General features: G+C 42.7%; 1 protein-coding gene across 1 annotated transcript in view; it reads left to right on the top strand.

The window, feature by feature from the left end:
* Positions 1–8,401: 8,401 nt before the first annotated feature.
* MYL10 (myosin light chain 10) overlaps positions 8,402–8,477 on the top strand; it is a 169,629-nt gene continuing 169,553 nt past the window's right edge. The window contains exon 1 of the mRNA XM_056558496.1: positions 8,402–8,413. The gene's annotated coding sequence lies outside the window, so the exon portion shown is untranslated. The remainder of the gene's footprint in view (positions 8,414–8,477) is intronic.

The raw sequence follows: 8,477 nt of genomic DNA, 5'->3' as shown, positions 1-8,477 counted from the left end.
CCACACCAACACTTCACAAATATGTATAGTGCCAAACAGATTTAAGGCGCTGCTCCCCAGTTACAAACATTCCTCTGCATCAGACCTTTTTTCACCCACCTTCGTCACCAGGTACTGATAGTGCCACCCACCGCACCACTCTGTCACCGGGTCACTTTCAGGACTCCTGATACTGCTGCCACCTCCAGGCTGTGTCATTCTGCCACCATATGATCTCCTCATGCTTCCGCCACCTCCAGGCTGTGTCATTCAGCCCATATATGTTCTACTCATGCTGCCGCCAGCTCCAGGCTCTGCCATTCAGCCACTATGTGGTGTCCTCAGGCTTCTGCCACCTCCAAGCCATGTTATTCAGCCACTATGTGGTCTCCTCATGCTTCTGCCACCTCCAGCTTGTGTCATTCAGTCACTATGTGTTCTACTCATGCTGCCACCAACTCTAGGCTCTGCCATTCAGCCACTATATGGTCTCTTCATGCTTCTGCCACTTCTAGGCTGTGTCATTCAGCCACTACAATTGTCTCCTCATCTGCCACCAACTCCAGGCTGTGCCATTCAGATACTATATGTTCTACTCATGCTGCCGCCAACTCCAGGCTGTGTCATTCAGCCACTATGTGGTCTCCTCATCTGCCGCCATCTCCAGGCTGTGCCATTCAGCCACTATATGCTGCCGCCAACTCCAGGCTGAGCCATTCAGCCACTATATGTTCTCCTCATGCTGCCGCCACCTCCACGCTGTGTCATTCAGACACTATATGTTCTCCTCATGCTGCTGCCACCTCCACGCTGTGTCATCCAGCCACTATATGGTCTCCTCATGCTTCTGCCACCCCCAGGCTGTGCAATTCAGCAAGTATATGTTCTCCTCATGCTGCCGCAAACTCCAGGCTGTGTCATTAAGCCACTATATGGTCTCCCCATGCTTCTGCCACCTCCAGACTGTGTCATTCTGCCACTATATGTTCTCCTCATGCTGCAGCAAACTCCAGGCTGTGTCATTCAGCCACTATATGCTGCCGCCAACTTCAGGCTGTGCCATTCAGCCACTATATGTTCTCCTCATGCTGTCGCCACCTCCAAACTGTGTCATTCAACCACTATATGTTCTCCTCAAGCTGCCGCCACGTCCATGATGTCTTATTCAGCCATTATATGGTCTCCTCATTCTTCTGCCACCTCCAGGCAGTGTCATTCAGCCACTATATGTTATCCTTATGCTGCCGCAAACTCCAGGCTTTGTCATTAAGCCACTATGTGGTCTCCTCATGCTGAATCCACCTCCAGGCTCTGTCATTGTGCTGCCATCTGACATGTGACTCCTTGTTAGATTTGGTCTTTTGAAACCACATTATTTATTCAAAGTAAACACCGGGGCCTGGGACATTAAAACTTAGGAGTTTAATATTAAATTTCAATTTCAAAATCTTAAATTTCAATTTCACAATCTTAAATTTCAATTTCAAAAAATGTATGTAACCTTTTCAAGACTGAGGCCCTATGGTCGGCGACGTCATATATTAGCTGTGGAATTATCACAAGAATCCAATGAAACAATGTTGAAGCAATAACAATGAACCATAACTGATTAACCCCTTAAGGACCAGGCCCATTTTGGCCTTAGGGAAATTACCAATTTTATTTTTGCATTTCCGTTTTTTCCTCCTCGACTTCTAAAAATCATAACTCTTTTATATTTCCATCCACAGACCCATATGAGGGCTTGTTTTTTGCGACACCAATTGTACTTTGTATTTACATAACTTATTTTACCATAAAATGTATGGCGCAACCAAACAAATATTATTTATGTGGGAAAATTGAAAAGAAAACCGCAATTTAGCACATTTTGGAAGGTTTTGTTTTCACGCTGTCCACTTTACAGTAAAAATTTCATGTTTTCTTTATTCTGTAGGTCAATACGATTAAAATTATACCCATTTTATATGCTTATATAGAATTGTACCGCTTAAAAAAAATCACAAACCATTAAAAAAAAAAAAAAGTATGTTTGAAATTGCCCTATTTTGACCACCTACAACTTTCTAACTTTTCTATATATGGGGCGGTATGAGGGCTAATTTTTTGTGCCATGATCTGTAGTTTTTATCAGTACCACTTTTGCCTAGGTTTTACTTTTTATGAATTTTTACCAAATTTTTTTGGGAATAAAATTTTGGACTTAAAAAAAAAATTACGTTTACGCCGTTCATGATGTTTTACCTTTTTATTGGGGGAGGAGATTCTTCACATTTTTAACTTTTTTATTTTAAATTATTTTACTTATTTTTATTTTTTTTTACACTTTAATAGTCCCCATTGCTAATACTGTTCAGTGCTATACATAGGGTACCATATATTGTTCTGGGTGTGCATCCATTTTGGCATTTTAGCTTGGGCTTTTCTTTCTCACTATACATAGGGCACAGCACTGATCAGTGTTCTCGGCGATCTTCTGCTCTGGTCTGCTCGTTCTCAGACCAGAGCAGAAGACCCCGGGAGACAGCCGGAGACAGGTAAGGGGATCTCCAGCTGCCATGATGGATGATCGGATCTCCGCGGCAGCGCTGCGGGCCATCCGATCATCCATTTAAAGTACCGCACTGCCGCATATGCCGTGATCTGTATTGATCACGGCATCTGAGGGGTTAATGGTAGACATCCACGCGATCACGGATATCCGACATTACCGGCGGGTCCCTGGCTGCTGATAGCAGATGGGACCTGCCGTGCATGTCGTGAGCACCATTCTGTTGCTCACGGTCATGGCGCAGCGTAAATGTATGTCATGGTGCGTTCAGTACCACGGCACCATGACGTCCATTTACATCCATTGTTGTTAAGGGGTTAAATGAAACATTTGCAGTTCCAATGAGGTGGGGGGGGGGGTGGCTGGGGGCGCTGAGAGGCACAGGCCTTGTACCTGCTTTGGGGGTTGTCGATCCCTTTTCTGTTTTGTTGTTATGTAAAAATGTATAATTATAAATTAAAGTATTATTATTCTATTTATGTAGGACCTACAAATTGAAAAGGCTTCTCACGGTGTTATTTTTTTACTGGGGCAGGCATAATTTTGCCTGAATTTTCAATTGATTTCTGAGCATTTGTTGCTTTCTGGCCTTTTTTCACCATTTTTTGCAGCAGTTTTTGTGATACATTTATTGGGCTATAGAAAAAGCTATTATATAACCTAAAATGGCTGTATTTTCAGTCATTTACAACCAAACAAGCTTCAACTGTGTTATTTTTTTTTTTTTTTGCTGTAAATGGTTAAAACAGATGACACAATTTTATGGCTGTAAAATAAATGCATGTGTGAACAAATGGCTGGTTCACTGTTGAATTTAATAGAACTAAACAGTAAAGAAAAAACACACAAACATTTTTTTTTGCATATTTCGTCTTAAAGACCATAAGAATTTTGTCTTAAGGCCCAAGAAAACTAGGTGTAAACCTTTTGTACAAGTTTTGATAAAGACCACTCACTGTCAGTAGATGCATGTAGATGATGGGCTCACCTGGACCCACATAGACCATTTATTTGTATCTGTCCACAGATATGCATGTACATAGTTATTTATGCATGTATCATAGTTTTTAATCATGGTAATGGATGTAGAATAGGCCTATTCAATAGGTCTTAGCAGCATCCTGAACGTCAGACGCACCTTCGTGAGTACCGTAATAGGTTTAATATTCCAACACATTTGAACTGTGCACTGAAAAAATCTGAAACACATGAAATGGTAACACAATTCTGTGGGTCAGCAGGATTACAGTGATACCATTTACAATCCAAAAATATTATTACTTGTACATTCCCCAAAGAGATGTGCCAAAGTTGGTATCGGATAGTAATAACTTTTTATTGCTTTACTCCGATATCTATAAAAAAAAATTTATTTTTCTGTTGCTGAATCTGCCTGAGGGCTTTTATTTGCATGGCGAAGGGTATTACTCATTGTTCCTTTTTTTTTAGGGTGCATCAAATTTTATTGATCACTTTGTATTCCATTTTTGTTGGAAAGGTGAAGTGCCAAAACAAAAGCAGTTCTGGCATTGGTTGTATTTTTTCAATGTTTGCTCAGCAGTATAAATAAAATTATATTTCAATGTTTCAAACAGGCAATACCAATTATGTTCAGTTTTTTAAACATGATTTTATTTTAATTTTCTTTTTATTATACTTTTATTTATACATTTTTTATACCCAGCCCAGTCCTTTAGGTCCACCAACATTCAATTTTTTTAAGTTACTTCCTTGGAATTGAAATGGGAAAAATCCAAATACTGTTGGTGGACCTTAAGACTGGGTTAGAGACCTCTGCGCTAGAAGACTTAAAGGGGTACTCCGCTGCTCAGCATTTGGGACAGTTTGTTCCAAACGCTGAGCAGCGGAGTACCCCTTTAAATATGCTTCATTTATTGTATTATCTACAAAGAGATAGAAACTGAAGGGGCACTCACGCGTCTTCTTTCAAATTGACTTTATTTCGGAGGGCGTTACAGCAGCAGGACCGCCGGGCAGATCTTTAAGCCACGCAGGACCAGGTAAGGAGCATGTTGGTAATAGCTATTTCATGCTGCTCCCGGCGCTTCTTCCAGACCACACCTATTCAGTGACGTTGGTCAGGTAAAATACCTGCTGACCAGGTACGTCACTGAAGGGCGTTCACATCAAACGTATAAATATGATATACTATAAATGAATAATCCATTTTCCCTTCCCTTATCTGATGCTCGAAAACCAGGAAGGGACTTGGACAAAAGAGGCTGACCTACATGCTCTCCGTAAAATAGAGTCACTACTTGTATTGGAAATGTATGTTATATGTATATTGTTTGTAGTTTAATTCTGGCAGCAAAGGGTTAAAAACCCTATGTCTGATGTGAACGCCCTTCAGTGACGTACCTGGTCAGCAGGTATTTTACCAGACCAACGTCACTGAATAGGTGTGGTCTGGAAGAAGCGCCGGGAGCGGCGCAAAATAGCTATTACCAACATGCTCCTTACCTGGTCCTGTGTGGCTTAACGATCTGCCCAGCGGTCCAGCTACTGTAACGCCCTCCGAAATAAAGTCGATTTGAAAGAAGACGCGTGAGTACCCCTTCAGTTTCTATCTCTTTGTGGATACTGCTGCTATTTTGCCTCTGTTGAGGGAGAGCACCACAGGACACTTTCAAGACTAGCATTCCCAACCTACGCTGTTTATTTGCACACTGTGTATTGCCGAAGTACAATTCTTAGTTCACCTGTGCCGGCAGCTTTCTCTTTATGCAGTGATAGTTATTATATTATCTGCTTAAATACTTACTGATCTCATATTATATGCTGGCCCTGGTATCCCAATGATATCCTGTCTAATTGCTTAGTTACTGTAGTAAATATAATTAAGGGTATGGTCCCATGTAGCTCTTATACGGCATATTTCACGCTGCACAGTGGGAATATACGCTGCATAATCACTGATGAGCATACACATAGGGCTTCCCTGCCGCAGTCCTGTGTGTGCAGTGAGGTTTGGAGGTTGACCCCCATGTCACAGTCACGCCGGCGCACGGACCCGCCTCCAAGCCTCACTGAATTCACAGGACTCATCAGTGAATACGCAGCGTATTTCCCACTGTGCAGCTACCACAGTTTGCAAGTTTCCAATTTTTTCTGATTTGAGCTTCAATAACAATCCCATTTCAGTGAATTGAACAGGTTTTTTTTTAGTCCCCTAGATTTCTATAACATATCTGTGAATCTACCCCAAAGGAAGCCTTTCAGTGATAATCTTATAATATGGAATTGGTTTTTCAGCAGGTAGAGACTACTATTGAATACATACTGGAATCTTTCTGCCTGATCCTCATGATAAATACAGAACATAATACACAGGTTTATTAACAGTTGTGGGATGCTGGAAGATAGATTGAACCAAAAGAAAGAAAAAAAAATAAAGTTTATGTTCCTACTGTAGTCTGCAGACAGGGATCTACCGTGAAAGCTGTGCAAGGCTTGGATGTGCCTGTAGTCATGTGTGTTGTAATTGGCAGACTGGCATATGAGTCACTAACTAAATTAACTGAAGTTTCCTTTAGGGAAAAATGTAATCACTTAGCACATGGATACATTTCAGTAAATTAACCACTTCGGTGTTAAACAGACCTGTGAGTCCTAAGGGAGCTGTTATTTCAGAAGGCTCAAGACATGGCATATGGGACTTCTCATGTAAGGAGTTATGGTTTTACATACAATAAACTTTCTTATGACCACTCTCCTCATTCAGCACTGGTTAGTTAGTGATATTTGGCTTTCCTTTAAGACTAAAGGTCTATATACCCTATAGAGATAATCCAGAGATATGGTATGACTTTAGTAGACATTTACAGCTAACCATTCAAGTAACAGCTGAGCATCATTTTTTTCAAGAAAGATTTCTTCAATTTTTTTGATAGATTCCTTATCCTGGCATGAATAATTTGCTTGGCTTCTGCTGGTGCAAGTTAAAATAGGTTAATAAATACCCTGGAAAATTTACATTTTGCCAGTTTTTAGCATTCCAGTATTTTAGCAAGTGACATAGGGGTTTTAAAACAATCTTTCAAAGCTTGTAGTTGTTATATTTGGTAGTGCCTGATTAATCTCCTTAAAGGGGTACTCCACCCCTCGATATCTTATCCCCTATGCAAAGGATAGGGGATATGATATCTGATCACGGGGGTCCCACTGCTGGGGACCCCCGTGATCTCCGTGCTGCACCTGGCATTCATGTAAAGCATTGGGTGCAGTGCCTGATGCTCGTGATGTCACGGCCACGCCTGCTCGTGACATCACGGCCATGCCCCCTCAATGCAAGTCTAGACTTGCATTTAGGGAGCATGGTCATGACGTCACGAGTGGGGCGTGGCCGTGATGTCACTAGCCTCCGCCCTGCATCGCCAGTCATCCATTACGGAGTGAAGTTCGCTCTGTGCACCAGATGTCTGGAGATGTCTAGGGGGCGGAGTACCCCTTTAAGGGTATGTTCACACATACAGGATCCTGCACAGATTTGATGCGCAGTATTTGTAACTGCCGATTAGAAGCTGTGCTCAGTCATTTAGTTTACAGATTTCTGTGCATCCAATCCTGCGCATAATATCTGCGTACGTGTGAATGTACCCGTACGGTGAATTCACACGTGACAGTTATGTTGCCAAAATTTCTGTGTCATCTGAATGGGACTTACAGAAATCCATGTGTTTTCCACTTAAATAATTTCTGTCGCAGAAATTTCTGCAACAAATCCATTGCATGTGAATACCCCTTCGGTATGTTCACACAGTGTAAATAGAAGCCTGAAAAGAAACCCGGCTTCCAACTGATTTCAATGGGGAATGTTCAAAAACAGTGCTGAAAACTGCAGCACAAAACCAACTCCAAAGGAAGCTCTCTTCCCACCAACCAAATACTTCAATGGGGAATTGCAAAATCAGTGTTGAAAAAAGAAGCGATGGCAGGTGCCTGCTGACCAGGAAGAGGGAGGGGGCATCGCTCTCTTCTCTCCAATGAGTTTGTGCTCTGTCCCTCTGTCACTGCTACCACTCCAACAGGTAGCACCAGCAGACAATTCACTTTTTTATTCTTTACTTTATGCAAAATTACTTTGTATTATAGTATGGCAACATTTTTACATACTATAAAACCTCTGTACCTAATACCACTGATTAGATATGCCATTGCTGTTGTGGAATGGCTAGTACTACCACTACCCGTGCAGTCGACTTGCTACTAACAGTACCAGTCCACCACAAGTGCTGATACTACTACCGTGTTTCCCCGAAAATATACCCTACCCCGAAAATAGGCCCTAGCTGTATTATCGGGGTGGGCTGCAATATGAAAATAAGACCTAGGCCAGTGGTCTTCAACCTGCGGACCTCCAGATGTTGCAAAACTAAAACTCCCAGCATGCCCGGACAGCCAACGGCTGTGTGGGCATGCTGGGAGTTGTAGTTTTGCAACAGCTGCAGGTCCGCAGGTTGAAGACCACTGACCTAGACAATGCCCGGGCTGCAAATATTAAAAAACAAACTTAAACTTACCTTCGTCCTCCGTTCCCCCGTTGCTACGGAACCGGCCTCACTGTCCTTCGCTGTTATCGCTGCTTCCTGGTGTTGGGACGTCACAGATCCTTCAGCCTATCACCGGCCGCAGCGATGTCCCGCCTCTGCCGATGATAGGCTGAGCCCACTGTGATGTAAGAAGCCGGCCGGCTTCTTACATGACAGTCGGCTCAGCCTATCATCGGCCGAGGCGGGACATCACTGCGGCCGGTGATAGGCTGAAGGATCTGTGACGTCCCAACACCAGGAAGCAGCGATAACAGCGGAGGGACCATGAGGCCGGTTCCTTAGCAACGGGGGAATGGAGGACGAAGGTACGGTAAGTTAAAGTTTGTTTTGTAATACCCTATTTGCAGCCCGGGCACAGGAATAGATACAGCGCA

Source organism: Hyla sarda, chromosome 2 (genome assembly GCF_029499605.1).
Source record: "Hyla sarda isolate aHylSar1 chromosome 2, aHylSar1.hap1, whole genome shotgun sequence".
NCBI classification, from domain to species: Eukaryota; Metazoa; Chordata; class Amphibia; order Anura; family Hylidae; genus Hyla; species Hyla sarda.
The sequence above is the reverse complement of the archived record's forward strand: the minus strand, read 5'-3'. Positions and strand labels throughout refer to the sequence as shown.